The sequence below is a fragment of the Podarcis pityusensis genome, assembly GCF_964106645.2.
Source record: "Podarcis pityusensis genome assembly, chromosome: 5".
Taxonomy (NCBI): domain Eukaryota; kingdom Metazoa; phylum Chordata; class Lepidosauria; order Squamata; family Lacertidae; genus Podarcis; species Podarcis pityusensis.
In genome coordinates this window covers 54,030,903-54,051,798 of record NC_138032.1, presented here as the reverse complement: position 1 = coordinate 54,051,798, position 20,896 = coordinate 54,030,903, and the positions used below count along the sequence as shown (strand labels likewise).

At 42.2% G+C, this 20,896-nt stretch overlaps 1 long non-coding RNA gene across 1 annotated transcript in view; it reads left to right on the top strand.

Moving 5' to 3' along the window:
• Nucleotides 1-512: 512 nt before the first annotated feature.
• The window catches only part of LOC308477331, a 36,895-nt gene continuing 16,511 nt past the window's right edge, over nt 513-20,896 (top strand). The window contains exon 1 of the long non-coding RNA XR_013986495.1: nt 513-798. This is a non-coding gene — a long non-coding RNA (uncharacterized lncRNA). The remainder of the gene's footprint in view (nt 799-20,896) is intronic.

Below are 20,896 nucleotides of genomic sequence, written 5' to 3'. Positions count from 1 at the left end.
TAGCTGTGTCATCTATGTGGTTGGTGGGAATGCTTGAGAGTGCGGTTTGTATAGGGAAGAGTGCTAAGGATGTATTTGGGAAAGGTTACGGGGGAGCAGAGAAGTGTGGGTGCAGCTTCTATTTCAGTTATTTTGCTGAGCTGCTAATGATGTAATTATACAATTAATCCTCACTATTACTAGTGCAACACACTGACTGGTCCAAATGCACAAATATGTTATTACACCTCTCCATTTGATAATATCAGTGTGGTGCTACCTTTAAGGGAGACATGAGGTGCAAAGCTGTTCTGTTTATTGCTCCAGGCAGCTGTTTCAGTGATTACTTTCATCTGGCCCTTATCAGCGTCAAACCAGAAAGTTTACTTAAACTTAGTTAAACTTACAAACATGCGCCCCCACAGCCATGGACATGCTGATACACAGGCAGACAAATAAACATTTCTAAACATTCCTGGGTGGTGGGCGAAAGCTTTTTCTGAGAAACAGATCTTCAGACAGTGAGAACCCATCACACGCGCAGGAAGTAGAGAGTCAATCTAAACATTGCAGTTTCCATAAGAACCAGAAAACCATCAACTGTCGTCAGAAAGAGGGCAATGTGCAGTTTAAGATGTCAATAGAGTAAACCTAGCTGTTTGTCTGCTGGCTGAACCTCATCTTTGCCCACAGCTCCAGCTTACTGACATTTGAATTGTTATTGGAATGGGATGGATGTCCTCTTGAGAGTCGCTGCATTTCTGGGAATTCTCTCAATAGTATTACTGGTGGTGAAGTGGCATGCCCCAACAATTGCAGGCTGGCTTTCCAAAGAACTTATTGTTGCAACTTCCTGAGTTCTTGAGATAGCAGGTGTCTAAAAACTAATTTCCATGCAAATAGTTTGCGCTGGCGTTGCCAAATGTTATTGGGTTGTTGCTGTTTTTAAGCTCTAATTGAAAATTTTGAATGCTTTTGGCCAATATGTGTTTATGATGACAATGTTGCATGGCACTTTACAATGTGAAAAAAGTCAAAAGGGGATTAAAATCTAAAAATATGTCATGTGGGAAATGGGAGGTGCGAGGCGGGCTAAATAGACAAGGAGTATGCATTTGTTTCAGTTAAATGATGTACGTAGCTTTGTTATAGCATTATGTATGGACTGATATGATGCACCAAAGTCTTCGTGGCTTTGCAGAGAAATTTGAAGAGATGGCATCACACGGATCTTGTGCATCAGATAAGGCAGCAAGGGGGAAAGCTGGCATTGTTTACGGTGGAAATGCAACCTTTTTGGACCAGAGTGCACATTTGAAATCTGAGAGTGTGTTGTGGGTGCCAACAGATAGCGGGGAAACCCATGGGAGGTGGAACTCATTTAGCATCCTCCCATCTAAAAGTGGCTTTGCAGGTGAAGGCTGTTGAGAGGTGGTGAATAGGCTTGAATACCAAAACTCTGGAGACGCAACTTAATGTCTTCCATAGACAAAAACCAAGTGTCTTTCATAGACTGTTGAATGTATTTGCTTTAATGCAAGCAGATGCTTCTCTTTGAAAGGGAGGTCAGTCTCTTGATTTAAAGGTCCACTAATCAAGCTGAGGTGAAAGGCCTTCCCACCCACCACCTACTTTGGTCTTTGAAGCATTCTTTGCACACCATCACTGGGAACATTAGGAAGGCCTTTGGTGCACGATGGCATTTCTCTATGTGCCAGAGGCTCTGGCAGATCAAAGGACACATCGCTTCAAATAGTTTGTGGCTTATCAAATGCTTATCCTAGAACTACTGACCTCTCAATCATTTATTAACAAACCTCCATCCAACAACCTTTTGCCTCATGTTGTCTGGGGAGAAACCGCTTACATGGTTCGAACAGTTTATACAAAAAAGGACCCAGATTCTGACCTTCCTGGGTTCACCCAGTTTCCTTGTGTTAAAGAAGATTAATTAAAGAAACAAGCCCAGTTTGCCTAAAATGTGTTTAAGATAGGAAAGCCCCAATTAGTATAATGACATAGAGCAAAAGTAATGATGCGGTTACCGGTTATGCATTCCTGGCGTGCTATGAAGAAAACTGTCTCAGAAACCAAACTTAAGTGAAATTTCTGACAGGAAGAGAGAAATTCTAGTAGTTATGCTACCAGGACCCATTCTTATGACCCCCCCTTATCAACCCCAGCATGCAGCAACATCTGAGTGTGCTACCGCTGGCCATGGTACTTTCTTTGTTTTCAAACTGAAGAGAGAGAACTCAGCTTGTGAAAAAGACCAAGGTGGAATCTAGACACACTTTAAAGAAAATGTTGTAAAAATGCTTTTTAATTTTTTTTAGAAAAATATATTGAATTTGCCATAGCTCACCATAGCCATCTAGTGTCCCATTTGTACAATGCACTTTACAACACACTTAAAATTTTTTATTTGCAGCTGTGTAGCTGAGTCCCAAGTTTTTAAAAGTAACTACTTTAGTGTGCTACTTCATAGCTAGTAGCTGAACTGTACAGTTAAATGGCTGCATATGTCTTTTTTGTAAACCTTTTGGGTTTGTTTGTTTTTTGCAATCAAGCTGTGTATAAATATTGTGAGATTAAACAAATAAACAAATTAATTATGTGCAAGTCTTCTCCATATGCTTAGGTCTTCTGAAGAGGCGTACTAGCTTTTTGGAACTGTATGCAAGGAGCAGGGACTTATTGGTGGTGGTGCTGTCATTATGGACTTTGCTTTCCAGGGACGGAATCGGTTTATTAGAGGACCACTTTACTTGTTGTCTGTGGCCTTCAGACTATTGCATTTAGAAAGGCCTCTGGGGATAATGGGCTGAGACGTCTGGTTGATTGTAGTGCTGCCATTTTGACAGCTATGATTTCAGTGTGTTTCTTCTATTGCTTTGTATTGGTTTTTGTGCCTTTAAATGGATTTTAACTGGTTTTGCAGTACATAATTTTTCTCCTGGTCAAAAGTTGAGAAATAAATTGGAAATAAAAATATATTAGATTAAATTTAAAGGGTTCCTCTCATTGATGGTGGTTAAATGTGTATTAAATTAAGCTGTTGCTATAGGCCTGTATATTTTCAATGCAAAGCACTTAATTAGAAATATGCATGGATGGGCATTGGTCTAATCACATAACTAATGACCTAGTCCGCTCAGAATCTCCAGTCTTTGTTCATGTGGTAGAGTCTGTTTTGGATTGGAGCCATCATTTCCATCTCTGGCTTAACTGGATAATTTATATCTCCATATGCAGCAGGCTGCAAAGACAGACATATCATGTTCTATAGTGCCATTCACATTATCGCTTTTAGTGGACTGTCAGTTGTCATTGCCATTAGAAACCCTAATTTTTCATGGCCATATAATTTGATGTTTTGAATTACACGGGGCTTAGGCTCTTTATTTCCCCAAAGCATGACAGTTCCTGAATTAAGCTACCTCATATTAGGAGGACTTTTAAAAAAAGAAACAAGCCGTGAAATAGGAGGCTTGTTTTTAAAAGATTATTTTAAATAATCTATGGGTCCCCCCCCCTTCTTTTTTACTTGCAGAGTAGCTTAAGGAAGCTGAGCAGGGCAAAATGAAGGCAGGGTTCATGCTTGCTAGTAGAGGTTTAAGGGGTTCAAACTATCCTAAATATCTTTGCAGAAGCTTAAGAAAAGCTTGGCCTTTCACTCAATATGAAAAAAACCCAAAGTGCTGCACCAACAAGCACAAAACAATCCCTCTGCAGTGCCACAAATCCAACTTAATGATGTAACGTTGGAAGGTGTCGGTCAGTTTTCCTACCTGGACTGTTATCTTTCCACAAGGGCAAACATTGATGCTGAAATCCAGCATCGCCTGAGCTCTGCGAGTGCAGCTTTCTCCTGATTCAATCACAGAGTGTTTGAGGACCAGGACATTCTTAGGGAAACCAAAATGCTTGTTTACAAAGCTATTGCACTATAAACTTTGCTGCATGCTTGTGAAATGTGGATCACTTATAAACACCATATCCAACTCCTCGAAAGTCTCTGAAAAGTTTTACATATCACTTGGAAAGACAGGGAAACTAATGTCAGTGTACTGGAAGAAGCAAAGAAAACCAGTATCAAAGTAATGATTCTTCAATATCAACTTTGTTGGACTGGTGATGGATGCCTGATTATTGTCCTCCAAAGCAACTACTCTATTTCCAACTTAAGAATGGAAAGTGAAATGCTGGTGGACAACAAAAGAGGTTTAAAGACACTCTCAAGGTAAATATTAAAAAATGCAGTATAAGCATGGATAATTGGGAAATGCTGGCCTGCAAGTGTAGCCTCTACCAAAGGCATCATGGACTTTGAAGAAGCACGAAAGGGAGAAATGTGCTAAGAGGAAGGCACGTTCGGCAACTCTCACCTGGAAACCTATGTCCCCACTGTGAAAAGATGTATGGATCCAAAACTGGCCTCCACAGTCACTCACAGACACACCGTTAAGACCATATTCATGAAAGACAATCTTGCTCAGCCAGAAGTGATTGCCAAAGAAGAAGAAGACTGGGGTGGGGATTTTGGGGGGCCCAAGGACTGCATTGACCATTGGCCCATACTCCAGAAACCACATGTCTGCAGTGAGAGTGGCTAACCCAGAGTCTTACACATACAACACACATACAAAGACACACAGCGCTCTCTGCTTATCAAAATGATCAATCTGATAACCAGGAAGGGAGTGGCGTGCCTTCCCACCATGATCTGTATTAAGTAATGGGTTGACAAAGCAGACGACACAGAGATTTCTCCAAGTGGTTCTTTATAGTAAGCTTGAACTGAACTGAACTGAACTGAACAGCTCAGTTGGCTTGCTTTTATAGGCAGCCGGCTGTCAACACTGTAACAACACCCCAGGGTTTCCCGCCTAAATTAACTGACGTGGACCTGAGTGAAAACTATATACACAATACCCCTGGTGGCCAGGGTGAGCACTTCAATACATAACGGTCTGGGCTGCCAGGAGAGGTTTAAACATTCCTATACAAATTTAATTAATTATCCCTGTCCACCTCAGCAGTGCCTATTTAAACCCTCTGCCCCTTTGCCATTGCTGTCAAAAAGATCAGTGGGATCTTGCAGGGAGAAGAAGAAAAATCTGGGATTTGCAGGTAAGTAATCCACCCCTTGGATGGATCCATGAGTTGTATCTGAGGCTTTATCATTTATGTCAACCATTTACGTTCATGTTTTGCTAACCGCTCCTATCCACTGTGGCCCCTTGCAACACCTCCCCTCCCAAAGCTGCTGCTGAGAGTTGGGGGACCCTCTGTACAGGAAATGATGCAGAGGGCTCCAATATCTAGGATCTCGAGTAGGGGGTCAGAGAAAACTGGGTGTGAGAGAGCAAAGCGGCCATTAAATACAATCCCCTGTTGCTTTAGCAGCTCTGGGATTGGATATGGGCATCAGTTCCACCAATGGCAGAAAAGGGGAGAGGTCTTCTGCTGATTCTCCCCACCCCAATTGCCAGCAGGATCACTCCACCGGGGTTTGTGGCTAGACAAAGCCTTTCCGTCAATGGAAGGTGAAGTCCTTTGTGTTTTTAGACATTTTTAAATGATTTTAGAGTCACCACAACAAGCATTCCAGTACTCAAAGGCTGAATCCCCTGGCAAGTTCTCATTATGTAAACCCTATGAAATGAATAGGAATGGCACAAGGGTAAAGTAACAGGTCTTAGCAAGACCCCATTTACCAAAACTCCCTAGTTTTTGCTCTTGGTGTTTAACAACAAGAAGCATCTCCCAAACTTAATTAGCTAACCACCATCTGTTGGCAGAAGAGTAGCCAAACTTTCAAAGCTCAGCCTTTTCTTCAGGCACATGACATCTTCTGTCTGGGGAAAAAACGCAACACCTCAGATTTAATGACCTAAACATACAGAACGGGTAGATTAATTAACAGTGCAAACACTTCACTCATCTTTCAGGTAGATGACATTGTAATGATGTGCAAAAGACTTGTTAAGGTATTATCAAGACTGCAATATTTTCATTGCTTAATGAACCTGGTTACCTATACAGATTCAGGTTTGCATGAATTTAATTAACCACATGCTACCATTTCCGCCTGAAAAAAGCAGTGGTGTGAAGTTTGCAAGATTACATTCACTCAATATTGCAGATAAAGATGGTGAATGATATACAAAAAACCTCTGGGACAGGAACCAGTCTTCTTATAGTGTGCAAAGTGCCATGCACGTTGAAGGCTTTATATAAGTAAAAAAGAACAATCAAGTGGTATATGGTCCATTCCTGGGCCCTGGTACCAGAACAAAGAAACAATCAAGTTGTATATAAATTTAAACAAAAAAACAAACAGGGGTTCCCAGATGGACCACCATCCAAACACTGTCCAGATCCAAATCTGCTTAGCTTCAACAAAGTGTCACATCATGTGCCTTTAAACCACACTGACATTTTTGTTGACTTTGTTGAAATCTCCAGCAATTGGTAAATTTGAAAATTAAAGACAGAGGCCAGCAGACCTTTCAAAACTATGATTATTATTATGACTATTATTAGATTAAACTTGTTAGCCGATTGCCACCCAAAGGTGCTTTGTGAGCTGTTGTGCAAACTGCAATGCTATTGATGGTCTACTACATGCTATCAAATTGCAAAGGCCATAGGCATTTTCACCTGCTTGCCTAGCCAAACACAAAGGTCCTAGCATTCAGGCAGGGGGGATTCTGGAGAAAGTATATTTATGATGTGTGTTATGCCAATAGGATCTCTCTCTCTTTAGTGTATTCCAGGGGTAGGCAACCCAAGGCCCGGGGGCCGAATGCTGCCCAATCGCCTTCTCAATCCAGCCCGCAGACGGTCCGGGAAACAGCGTGTTTTTACACGAGTAGAATGTGTGCTTTTATTTAAAATGCATCTCTGGGTTATTTATGGGGCACAGGAATTCGTTCGATTTTTTTTCCAAAATATGGTCCGGCCCACCACATGGTCTGAGGGATGGAAAAGGTTGCTGACCCCTGGTGTATGCTGATCATGATCTAGATCCATGTGCACACAGTGGCTCCCTGTTTTCTAAGAAGAGAAACAGTGGGGAATAAAATTACACTGTGCTCATTTTGAGATGATAATAGGAAGCAAGGCAGCATGGGCCTTTTGGCCAGTGACTAGGCTATGACTTTAACTAAGCTGCACGACAGTGAACATTTACCTGGGAGTAAGCCCCATTAACGAATGTGGGGCTTACTTCTGAGTAACCACGCATGGGACTGCATTGCAAGTATAAACAGCCCAGCATGTTTCGATGGGGTTCTTTAACTACTTATTAACTAAAATATATTCCCTGTTGCTCATATTTATTAAGCGCTGCATGACAGATGACATCATCCTCCCTTAGAAACCTGTAATTTAGAAAACACAAAACATAACTGCGAGGGAAGAAAAAGAGAACATGGTTGGGGGTAGAAATTGTAGGAAAAGAAAAAAGACTTCAAGGACAGCCAAAGAATATAATACCATGGTGAATTGTTTGTATTTCATTGACTTTTACACCTGGGACATTGTCTTTGCAGAGTCTCAAAGAACTTTGACACTGTTTGTTTTTATTCAATGGGGGGGGGGGGGACTGTACACTGCTCAAGAAATTGCCATGTAGTTTTCAAGCAAAGCCTTTTCATCCAATGATTTGACTAATCTACTTTTAATGCTGCCCAAATTGGTGGCCATCAAATAAATAAAAGGTTGTGCCAACAGCTTCCATTATGTACAAAAGGAAGCAATCCTTTGCTCAGATCCGCCGGGGTTGGGGACTTACACTGACATACTAGCCCAGCTGAGGTGGGAACTAACCATTTGAACCAGAGATCCAGTGGGGAACCAGGGATCCAGTAGGTCTCCAGTTCAGATGGTTACTTCTCTGCTTCAGCTGGGCTAGTATGGCACGGTAGGTCCCCAACCCCAGCCCAGCCAGAGATCTTCTACCACAAGTCCACCATCTTTGCTCAGCTGGGTTTCAGCTAGCTGAGCTGAGACTGGCAGATCGTAAGCCATTGTAAGCCCTGAGAAAAGGATGGGGGCGGGATGCAAGATTTGATGGTCATTTGGTCACATCCAGCATGGCTCTCCTTACATTGTTGTTATGAGAAAGTCCAGTTGAACAAACCAAAGTTTACTTCTGAGTGGGCATGTATAGAATTGCACTGCAAATGATATACTGCATTCTTTACCATCCAATATGGAAAGCTGTGGCTTTGCACAGGAATGCTAAGAACAAAAAACATGCCAAAGTTCCCCAGGCACATATGGCAAATATGTTGTTCACGTTCATCTGCACTCAGCTCACCTTTAATCTCTGACAACTGCCTGCAGTCAGAGTGACCTTAAAGCATCGTATTCTGAAAGGTGCCTGTTTGCCTGCCTATAAACAACACCTGGAGAGCAGAGAATCCCAGCAGCTGCCTCTGCCTCTTTATAGCTTTATTATCTTTTATAATACTGAAAACATTACTGCAGAGGCCAGTCTGCAATCTCTGGTGGGTTTTGCAGATGGCTAGCAGTTGCATGTGCAACTTTTACAACTGTCATCAGAGCACAAAGAACAAATACAATCATAGGCACTTGCTGTTCTTATGTAACTGTGTTTTGGTTCAGGAATTGTTTCCGTGTTACCATTTCAGTATCAGTTGGGGCAAGGGATGACCTAGATTTGCAATAGGCTCGAGAATTGCTCTCTACAGAAACCCCATCAAGTTTTGCTTTATTGTGAACTCTGTCTTGGTGGTTAGATGAAGGATAACCTCTGTAATCCTCAGTAACTGGTATTCAGAGCATACCTGTACTGAGCTATTATAGCCATCATGGCTAGTAGCCACTGACAAGAGTTACTCTCCATTAATTTGTCCAACCAAGCTTGTGGCCTTTGATATATCCTGTGGTAGCAATTCCATACAGGGCCGTCTTTTCCATTTGGCTGAGTGGCGCCATGTGCCATGGTGCCCGCCCAGCAGGGGCGTCCAGCAGCGGGTCCGCCGCCCTCCACCGACTCAGGAGTCTCCTTGGGTCTCCTCAGAGGAGGAGGAGCCACACCGAAAGCCCCACAAAGCAGAGTCTGGCGCTGACCATAGGCAGGGAGAGGATGGGAAGAAGGCAGGCAAGCGGAGGAGGGAGGGAAGGAGAGAAGCAAAAGCTCCCTCAACTCAGGACCCAAACCCTGGAACCTACAGTGTTAAAAAAAGTGATCCCTTGTGTGCTCCTGATTTTGTTCTGCCCCCAGTGCTTTGTCCCATTTCTGCTGCAGGGGCCGCTGTGAAAGCCTCTATTCCCTGCGTCTATTCCCTGAGTGTAGTGGATTTCAAATTTTAATTATTTTAAAATATGTTTGCACCTTGTTTTAAGGTCTCCCTTATTAAAGCAACGGATTAAGGTGTTAGGAGAACCTTAGAATGTGAGGGGGGGGGGGAAATACCATGCAATGTATTATATCAAACTATTTAACATGAATAACGCAGGTATTCTGAATTTAAAAAGGAATCAACATTGTTAAAAACAAGGTGTTACATAATATGATAATTGTTGAGGTGTGGTGGACACAGGGCTACCCTGAGATTAATCCCCACTGAGGCATAAATCTTACAAATAACAAGTAAGAGTTCAGGCAATAGCACTGCAGACTGCAGTGGGTTGGAGGAGGAGAGGAAGAAGAACCTTCACGTGGAAAACTAGCACATCAGAGAAGATATTAGGCTGACAAATATATTGAGGGATGTGGACAAATAGAGCAAATTTATGGACATGGGGGAGGGGGGAACAAAGAGAAAACTGATTTTGTGCTTTTGCATTTTAAAGATGTAAATGTTTAAACTGTGCTTTAATACCACTGTTGCCTCCTAAGGAAAGTAAGGTTCGTTTGTAACTGCCCTGTCGTCCTGCATTCTCAGAGTGCCGCAGCCAGATGATGGCTCTGGGGACTCAACTGAAATAGCATCACTTCCACTGTTGACAACGTACTAAGTCATTTTAATGGGTAAAATAGGTCTTTCTCCCATGCCGAGGTCTCACTCTCTTCACCTCAGCCTCTGACTGGCACCTGACTTCATCAATTGGCCATTTTTGTTTGCAAACCACGCATGGAATGCTTACTCTGACTGCAGCATAAAACTTCCCAGAACAAAGTGACCAACAGTGTCAGCACGTTTTTTAATGAGCAAAGCCCCAGAGTCCCTTCTTTGAATAGTTTATGAGCAAGTCAGAGTTTCTAATAAATGATTATCCTTTAAAATACAAAAAGCCGCCCTGTGGTGTAGAAGTCAGGTTACACAGAACTACAAACACCTCAAAAATGGAAAATGTTTATTGCTCCAGAATATGTACCAGTGCAAATCTGTCCACAAAACATCTCCAGTTACTCATTTGCCTCAGTACTAACTCTCTCTCTCTCTCTCTACACACACACACACACAGAGTGGTACCTCGGGTTACGAACTTAATTCGTTCCGTAGGTCCGTTCTTAACCCGAAACCGTTCTTAACCTGAGGTGCACTTTCGCTAACAGGGCTTCCCGCCACCACCGCACAATTTCCGTTCTCATCCTGGGGCAAAGTTCACAACCCAAGGTAACTACTTCCGGGTTAGTGGAGTTTGTAACCCGAAGCGTTTGTAACCCGAGGTACCACTGTGTGTGTGTGTGTGTGTGTGTGTGTAATATCTCAGCATATTTCAAGAATATCAACATATCAGGGTGGGGAATCAAAATGACAGCCACAAAAATCCACACAACCACAACTAGCTTTGCCACACTTTTTGAGAATCAGAGTTGTGCCATCAGCAAGATGCGGAGTCAGCACCAATCAGCTGATTGGTGCTGATGGCACTCCTTTAAAGGGGTCATTAGTTGACCAGCACTGAAAACAAGCCCTTTGGGAGTTGTCACCTGATATCATAATGGCATGAGGTGATCAACAGGTAGGCAGCTGCACCCACCCATCAAAGTTGCCCCATGGAGGGGTAAGGATCTGGCATGTTGGCTGCATCCAGTTCCCTGCTCCTGAGGTAGAACGCAGCCATCATGGCTGGTAGTCATTGATAGCCATATGCTCCATAAATATCCTCTTAAATACCCTCCTTTATCTAACCCTCTTAAAAACTATAAGAATTTAAGTCTATATCCATTTTAAAAGTGAAACAAAAGATGTATTTGTTTTACTTCTTGAAAGAAAAATCAAGCATCTACTCAAGACTGCAAATGGGGACCTGCAATCTCAAACTCAAGTAGTTTTCAGGTGCTCATGTTTGGGTACGTAGTAGGTAATGATTGCCCCCACTGTTCTACCAGCATACATCTCCATGCATTGCTTATTGTGTCATTAATTTGAGCTGAAGCATTTCTTTTTCCTTTTCCCTTTTGTGCTTTTTTCCCTTTTGAGGATTTCCCCCCCCCCTTCTTGAATAAATTTTCAATAAAAATCAATTAAAACTTTACCAAAACCCCAAAAAGCAAGTATTGCACTTATAATACATTAATGTATATTCATTTCCCCCAGTATTTACATAATGCCATTGCAGCAGAATTTGCTTCTCCTTATCACAGACTCGAGTGTTTTTGGCACGGACATCCAGCTCTGCCTATAGCTGTCTATCAAGATTTAATTCCCAGCAACTAATACTAATTTGGAGCACAATGAATGTGCCTATAGGTGCAAAGATGGGATATAAATAGACTTATAATAATAATAAAAAACCTAATTAGCTTCTCAAAACAAAAACCAACTATATCCTACACAGCTGAAAGTGGTGCTTTCATAAGTTGGAATTTTGCTTCAACCTGATTCCTGTAGGAACCTGCCTGAACATAAAAATGGATCCCTTTTAATAACTACTTTGTCTAGGTTTCCTGTCTCCTCTGTCATGAAATGACTAATTGCTAATTTCCAAACTTTTGAATGATTCCCAGTGCATCCCACTCACTAACTATGAGGCTGGTACACTACACATATACACTATGGGCTTCCAACAAACTCTTTACTCACTGTAAAAGACACCTGTATTAGTTGTGGTTTCTCGTAATCCTGCAGTTTCTTCTTTACATGTCATGGAACATTTCTTCTGTACAGTGGGACCCTTGTCAAAAAAACGTTGTTTTTTTAATCTCAAAGTATCTTCCGCTTCTTTATTGTCTACACCTGTACAGTTTGGAGCCCTCAGGAAAGAAATATGGAACCAATGTAGTGCAGTGGTTAGAGTGTTGGACTAGACCTGGGTTCAGGGTTCAATTCTCCCCTCAGCCAAGAGCCAGTGCCATCATGAGGCCAACTAGGCAGCCGCCTAGGCTGCAGGCCTTAGAGGCATCTAAGTTGCCTTTAATGATTAGCCTTGGAATACATGACGTAATAATAAAGTGCCTCATATGATGCATAATTCCTTTACAACACCACATTCAAGGCACCAAAATAGGTCTTTGGGTGGATAGGTGGGTGTTTTTTTAAAAAATTAAAACACTTAAAAATATAAGTGTCCTAATCTTCTAGACAATAAAATAATATCAGCTGGCATGCTTATGTCTGGTAATCAACCATAGGGATTTAACCTGATATTTACTCAAGAGGCAGTACAGATGTGGCATGGCTGTCTATAAAAAACAGCAGTGCAAATCTATAATATTTGTATAGACATTTGAGCCTTAAACTAAATTATCAGAGTGAATCATGCTAATGGCACATTAAGACAAATAGATAAGTAACAGGGCACAGAATGTTCCTTCAACTGTTTTGTTGTTGTTGTTGTTTCAAGTGGCACCAAATCAGGATTAATGAAAAGAAAGTTTAACCTTGTACTGCGCCAAAGGCAAAATGCTGAGGGGTGAAATTGTTCTCCTGTAGGAACTTGTGAGGATGTGGCGGGGGGGGGGGGGAGAGAGAGAGAATTTCTTAATTTAATATGCAGAGTTTGCAGATGCTCCTGGCTATGCTGGAGAGCGTCAGTCAACCTTCCAAGACAGCTTGCTGTAAATTGTATAAATACCTCAGAACAAGAGGAAAGGTGTCTCCAGTCAGGCAGCGCCGGATGTGTTTATGAAACCCTGATTTCAAGAGACACATGTTTATTTGACCTGTTCAGCAAAATGGAAGAGGCATTGCTGGGACAAAAAGGAGGGAAGTTTCCATTACTATGATTGCTGAAATGTAGTGCAGTTTAGAGAACACATGTGCTTAACAGTGGGGCCTTCACAAATCTGTATAAAAACTGGATGGAGAAAAAAGGAGGCAAGGGAACTAGGAATGGATGAGCAGGACACCAGGATAAACTCTTAGCATATGTACATGACTGTGGTACTCTGAAATGGGAAGGGGAAAGATCTCCAGATGTTGTTCAACTCCCACCAGCCCCAGTTGTTGGCATCCATCTGTCTCAAGAGGCAATGGAGTGCTTCTCGTCCTGTTTGTGGCCTTCCTGGCCACATCACCATAGATCTGTAAAAGAACAAAAGCTAATGGTCCAAACTGTATTCCTGAGGCAAATCGATCTACGTACCAGCTCTGCTGAGTGAGATGCAATCCGGAACCTAGAGCACTGCATGAAGGGTCACAGATACCGTGTTGGGACTGGATACAAGGAGATCTAGAGTAAGGAGCTTGGCCTCAGCTAATGACAAGTGAAGTGAGTCCAGCAACCAACCATAGCCAAGAACCAGGAAAATACACTGGTTCAAAGGTTTGGGGATGTTGTGTCAGGCTCTGCCTTTGTTGCCTGATGTGCTTGCTGGAGGAAGGTATATAAATATAATTTTCATCTAAAAGGCCACGTAGATTTTCCATACGGGGTCAGAGCTGATACAGCAGCAAGAGTATGGCTTACCTAATCCAATATAAAGCACAATAAGCTACAGCCTATAGGTATCATGTTCATAATGTTAATAAGTTCACATGTCTCTCACCCCATAACATCCAGCAATAGCATATTTCAAGCAGACAATGGATAATGGAGATTTCCCTTTGAAAGGACTATCTAGCAGATGGATCCAACGGAAATAAGCCAGCTATGAAATCTTTGGCAAATTCCTCCGGACCACCATTTTCGTTTTCTAAAAATCTGAAACAGCTGGCAGTGGCAGCAGATAATATGCATTTGACATTTCATTAAAACTAAATTGGCAATTACAATAAGATAGTGCAGAAACTTGTTTTCCCCCCTCCTCCATGTGATATTTGAGCACTTCAAGTCCTCTGTGTTCCTTCAGTGGTTCTGAGAAACGATCGAGTTAAAGACTGTCTCGAAAAGAAGAGTTGACTTTGCATGAGCAAAGCAAATATCCGAAGCCCGAAAGGTTAATATGTTCTTCTTGCGTGCAATGAATATTTATTCATTATCTCCAGAAGGTGTTTATATTCTGAGAGACTTGGTAAGGTGCCTTTATTTGCCATATGTCTCTTAAATGGAATGCTTAACCTGTATGATATTTAACACATTTGTCGAATGAAGGAAAATACACAGCGAGTTGTGTTTTTGAACAAACAACGTTGCAGTTTTAAATATATTTTTTTTATGTATAGCACAGCAGCTGGAAAATAGCAGCTGTGAGTTAGGGCATATCAACAGCCACTGCTTGCTAACACTGTATGCCCTTTTGAGGGGCTCAGTCTCTAACCCTGTCAGAATGATCTATTGGGCTCGTCTAATAGACTGGCCATTTTTCCAGGGGGAGGAGACTTAAACCACATTATAATTAAAGAATAGTGACATCTAATAATGAATTAATAAACCAACCAGTTTAATAACCTCAAGAGGAAGGAAGGAACTTGAACTAAATAGGAACCATTCATGAGGAATAAATACTTTTACCGGATATATTTTACTAGAAAAAACAGGAGTGTGTGCTTGAGGGAATATTTTAAAGTACATGATGTAAAACTATATTTAATAAAGTTCAGCCTAATCTTACCCAACAAAAAACAAAATCTGAGGTTGATTTCTTCCCACTGCTGGCGTGCATCCTTCAGTATGTGCCAGATTTCTAAAATTGCAAGGTATCTCAGGGAGGTGTCTTCCTATCCTCGTTTAATTTGCATGCTGCCTTTCCATAGTTTAAAACCATGCTCAAGGGAGCTTACAACATGAAAAGACTACATAATTACAAACATAACAAAAGCAGTAATAAACAATAAAACACATCAAAAAGTACACAACCATAATTGAACAGTTTCCACACAAGTCATTATAAGATCTAGAAATAAAGATACAAATAAATGACATCAACAACAACGCCCCCCCCCAACCTCCTTAAAAACACCCCAGCCCAAGTATCTGTTCAGCAGCGTCAGCTTTTGTAGTTGGAGTCAGTCAGGGCCCTGCCCTCTCAGGCCAGGTGGGAAAAGGCCTCCAAGGCAGGGAGCAGGTCTTCCAGAACTCACAGCCAATCTAGTTTTCTAGGGCAAGAAAAGGGGTACCAGGTTTGGTGAGTGAGACGAAGTGCACTATCCACCCAGGAGCAAGAGTTGGCCTTGGCATTATAAGTAGCTAAAGAACTAGGAGCAGGGAATGCTAGTGTGGCACTCCAGGCCTCTCTACCAGACCCTTGAGATTCTGACCAGGCCATGGCCCTCACTGGCCTTGTTACACACGCTCCTAGATTACCTTTGTGCAGAAAACTCAGACCTTTATGTGACTGCAATGAAGCCCACTGTAAAAGGACAAGGCTCACATCCATTACTACCCCCATGTTGCTCTGTGCTCCGACCTCACATACTACTGGCAAGCTAACCATGGAAGAAGAAGAAGAAGAAGAAGAAGAAGAAGAAGAAGAAGAAGAGGAGGAGGAGTTTGGATTTGATATCCCACTTTATCACTTCCTGAAGGAGTCTCAAAGCGGCTAACAATCTCCTTTCCCTCCTCCCCAACAACAAACACTCTGTGAGGTGAGTGGGGCTGAGAGACTTCAAAGAAGTGTGACTAGTCCAAGGTCACCCAGCAGCTGCATGTGGAGGAGTGGAGACGCGAACCCGGTTCACCAGATTACGAGTCTACCACTCTTAACCACTACACCACACTGGCTCTCACTGGCTCAGTGGAAGATTGTCTATGAGGAAATACAGACTTTGGTTGCATAAATGCATCCGAGTGCTCAGGTATTCCATTTGTCCAGCTTTAGCAAAAGGGATTTTAAAAAGAAAACATATATGTGTTTACAGTGTTTTTTTCTGGGGGGTACGCAGGGGTACACATACCCCTAAACATTTTGTGAATCTAAGTTTGGCCTCATTGAGGGGCAGTATTTCAATATGAGTAGGGAAAAGAGTACCCCTAAACATTTTTTTAGAAAAAAAGCACTATGTATATATCATAACACCGAATTGAACTACAGGCAGTAATATATGTTGAGAGTTTCATGACTACAGGAAAATTAAAGAAGCCAGCACAAATAGACTAGGTTTTCTTTTTTAATAACTGCTCTAGACAGAAGCGCTGTCTTGCCAGCCCCAGCCCAGGAAGAAAACAAACTGCTCGGTCAGCAGTGTGGTACAGCAACAACAACAAAAACCAGTGCCATTTTCGGATGTATCAACAGCAGCATCATTTCCTGGCCTTGGAAAATTGTATTATTTGCTCTGTCCATCCATCAGGAAAGGACTTTGTCAAGCTGGAAAATTTCAGGGGAGAAAATAAAAATATTTTCATAGGCCAGAAGACAAATCCCATGAGAACAGGTTGAAGGAACGGATTACACTAAGTGTAAAGAAGATTAATTGGGAGTATATGTTGACAGTTTAAAATATATAAAGTACAGTTACTCCTTTCCAAGAAGTTCCTCCTTAACTACTGTTTTGGTTCTGCTTGCACAACATTTTGTTTTGGGGAAAAATTATAGGAGAAAAAACATTTGGATATACATTTGAAAAACTTAACACAGATTCTTTCCTCTCAATCACTTGCTACCACTTGGAGTAGTTTTAAGACTGCAAGCTAAGCTTTCAGAACGTGAAGATTTGGAGTCTTCAAATATTAATCTGTTATATCCCCAATGGCAAGGATTACTTCAGTATAAATTACCACCTACCCATATGCTGAAGTAAGTTGAAGCTGCGGTTGTTCATTAACCCAAACTACACAACTGAAAAAATGAACAGCTTCGCCCCAAACCTACTGCTCCAAACTAGAAGCTCTTGATTGTTTGAGAAAGAAGAATAAAATGGCCATGTTCCTTGTTTTAAACCAAAGAAATTCCATGCAGTCTTTACAAACAAGTTTACAAGAGTTACTGCAGAGAGTCAGATTCCCAGCATAGCCCACAGACTCCAAAAATGATGTTTCCTCAAGTTGAATTAATCACTGGAAGAAATTCATCAAAACTGGAACAAGAAGCACAGCTTCGTCATTCTTCTGAGATCTTGTGTGTGTGTGCGATTAACCTGCCTCACCCACTGTACTAGTTTATTATATTTTCTCTTCAGGAAAAGTCAAGATGAATCTACAAGTCTATAATTCTTCGTACATATGAAGTCCTGGTGGCTCTGGATATGAGTAATGGGATACAGCAGCTTTCGCCTCTTGAGTCAGTGCCTCAAATGTAGTCTACATTGGTTATGCATGAAAATCATTATTTTTTAAAATGTCCATTCTGAAGTAGTGCGGAGGTCTCTGTTCCACTGCTAGTGTTGGGGGGGGGGGGCGGGAAACCTGTGTCTAACTGGCATTGATAGATTTTCCAGAGGTCTGAAGGCATTAGGGAAATAGAATTTTTTCTCTCCCCCCCCCCCCAAGAGGGCCAAGGGGTCTTGGAATGGCATATGAGGAGAAACCTCTTACTTCCTACTAACTATTCCTCAGTAACAAATCTTAATCCCTAGGGCTAGGTTATCGTGATACATTTCCAAAAGTAATGTGTTTGGTTCAGAACTTAAGCCCTCACATTTCTGGACTCTCTCCTAGAGAAAAAAGAAAGAAAAGAAACATATTAAAGGCAGCTATGGGCCATTTAGTTCCTCCAAATAACAACCGCTGCTTTATTGGCAAGATTATAAAGCTACGGTGGGCTTCGGATCTCACAAAATTGAACTGTCAGCATCCGTTCAGTGTAAAGTCCACTCTGGCTAGAGCTGCTTTGCACTGACAAACCTTTGATTCTAAGCTCTTGGGGCAGCGAGCTGTTATTTCTGCTCAGGCTGTGTGTATTCACTGTGCTGCATAAATATAATAACTTTAAAATAACAACTGATCTTTCCCAGGCATTCCTGCAACAATCTCAGCTCAGCACCCAGCACTAATTGCTGTGCTTTTTGCTGTGTATTATACTTGTGTTTATTTAATAGGGTTTGTATTTAGGATGTGTTTCACACGCTGCAGTTTAGCGTGCATTCCATGCACTGTGTGTCCTATTTTTTAAAAAAGCACTGTACATATCTCAACCCTGCTTCAGACCCATCATCTCCCCTTCCCCAATGTTTTAAAGGGCTTTTTTCCCACTTAGCTGTGATTCCTGCATCACAGGATTTAGAGTAGATGACTCGTGGGGTCCCTTCCAGCCCTACAATTCTATGATTCTACAAACTAGTTTCCACGTGCGAAAAAAGAGAAGTTAAAACTGATTAAACTCACATTTAAGCCCACCTGTGTACAGATGAAGGCAGATGCGAATACAGTAGCACCTCTCTTTTTTTGCAGGGGTAGTTCCCCATGACAGTGATGTATCAGTGGGTTTGTACAGCAGCAGAACATCCCATTTACTTCTAGAGCTGATCAGTCACCTTCATATTAAGAGAGCCAGTATGGCATAGCGATTAGATTGTCAGACTAGGAATTGGAAGACCAAGGTCCAAATACCCATTTGGCCACGAAGCTCACTGGGCGGCCAATCAGTGACTTGGAGCCCAACCTGCCTCACAAGGCTGTTGTAAGGAGAGGGAGAACTATGTACATCACTCTAGGATCCTTGGGCTATCAAGGCAATTAATTAACATTTCCTTCTGCTTTACCAGTGTGGAAATGGCAGTCCTTCAGGTTAGAAATAGGTTGCGGTGTTTCATGGAAGTACAGTGGTACCTCGGGTTACAGACGCTTCAGGTTACAGACGCTTCAGGTTATAGACTCTGCTAACCCAGAAATAGTACCTTGGGTTAAGAACTTTGCTTCAGGATGAGAACAGAAATTGTGTGGTGGCAGTGGGAGGCCCTTTTAACTAAATTGGTACCTCAGGTTAAGAACGGACCTCCAGAATGAATTAAGTTCTTAACCCGAGGTACCACGGTATCAGGAAGATTCAGGATCAACTGCGTAAAAAGCCATTGCAACATGGAAACCTTTAATTCTGTTAATTTCAGTGAGGGGACTGGAGGGTTTTTTGGTTGTTAAAACCCCCCGATTGTTATCACCTTGCAGGGCTCAGTTTAATCCAGGGTTCTGCCCTCAGACCTGGGACGTATGAAACAATAATAAAGAGAAGAGAGAGGGTTTGAACATGTACAGAGTGCCTGTATACACCCCAAGTGGGAGCAAAGGACTTCACAGATGGAAGAGAAGACTTCAAATCAGGTTTGGATTCTGCTGTGTCTCATGAGATGTTCAGCACTGGTGGTATGGAATGGGGAGTGGTGTGGTGTTGATATGAATTCAAAAGAGTGCATGAGGGGAGCAGTTTTGCTGTAACTTAAATCCACAGAGAGCGCTGTCCAAGTTTAGTGAGTGATGGTTCCGTGGAAAGAAATGGCTTGTTAGAAAGAATTAATTGGTATGTGTTAACAATTGGCATAGCAGGGAGGGGATGTTAATCGCCAGCCAATACTCATCCGTTTACTTTGGCACCGGGAGCATGTCGCATTTTGCTTCTGCCATTTCTGGAAACAATAACTCCGGGCTCTGTTGCCAAACAGATGAACAAGGCAGAGATTTAAGGTATTACGTTTCGCCACTGTGTGTAGCTGTGTATTAGGTTTTTAGGCATGAGACACCAAAGATAACACGAGACGGTAAGCGCAGCACAAGGCAAACCTCCAGTTGCTTCCGTACCGTCGACTTTAATCCTGTTAGCATATTGTGACATAAACGTTTGCAAGACCCAGCCTGACACCTGGCAACGGGATGCTTTAATTGCTATTCAACTCGATGCTTCCACTGGGATAGCTGTGGTTACTCAGAGCAAACTCACTTCGTAAATCTGATGACTGAATAATAAAGAGAACGTATTCCTCTTCAGCCATAAATTGCAGTCGTTAGGTGGTAAATATATCTGCATTGTTTTTAACATTCTCCCACATAAGAAGTCTAGTGTCATTACAAGGGGATGAGAGGATTTCCACTGTTCCTTTCCTTTATCATTTCTCTAGCTTGCCTTACCCTGCTTTCTATGCCTCCTGAATTCCTATGTAAATCAGGAGAATTTCTGAAAGAATTCCAGAACTGGAGCATGTGCTGTTTCAACAAGCAGCAGGTGGTCTCCCAACACACACATTAGAAGGGGTGACTCATTACAATGTTAAAAAAATTACTTCTTTTCCCATAAGATTTAAGGAGACTCTTTGCTGTGCTCCATGTATAGGAGCCTTAAAGGTAAAGGTAAAGGTAAAGGTAAAGGACCCCTGACAGTTAAGTCCAGTTGCAGACGACTCTGGGGTTGTGGCGCTCATCTCGCTTTACAGGCCAAGGGAGCAGACATTTGTCTGCAGACAGCTTTCCGGGTCGTGTGGCCAGCATGACTAAGCCGCTTCTGGTGCAACAGAACACCGAAACCAGAGCAGTGCACAGAAACACCGTTTACCTTCCCTTCGGAGTGGTACCTATTTATCTACTATCACTTTTTTGTGTGCTTTCGAACTGCTAGGTTGGGAAGAGCTGGGACCGAGCAACGGGAGCTCACCCCGTCGCGGGGATTCAAACCGCTGACCTTCTGATCAGCAATCCTAAGAGGCTCAGTGGTTTAGACCACAGCACTACCCACATCCTAACAGGA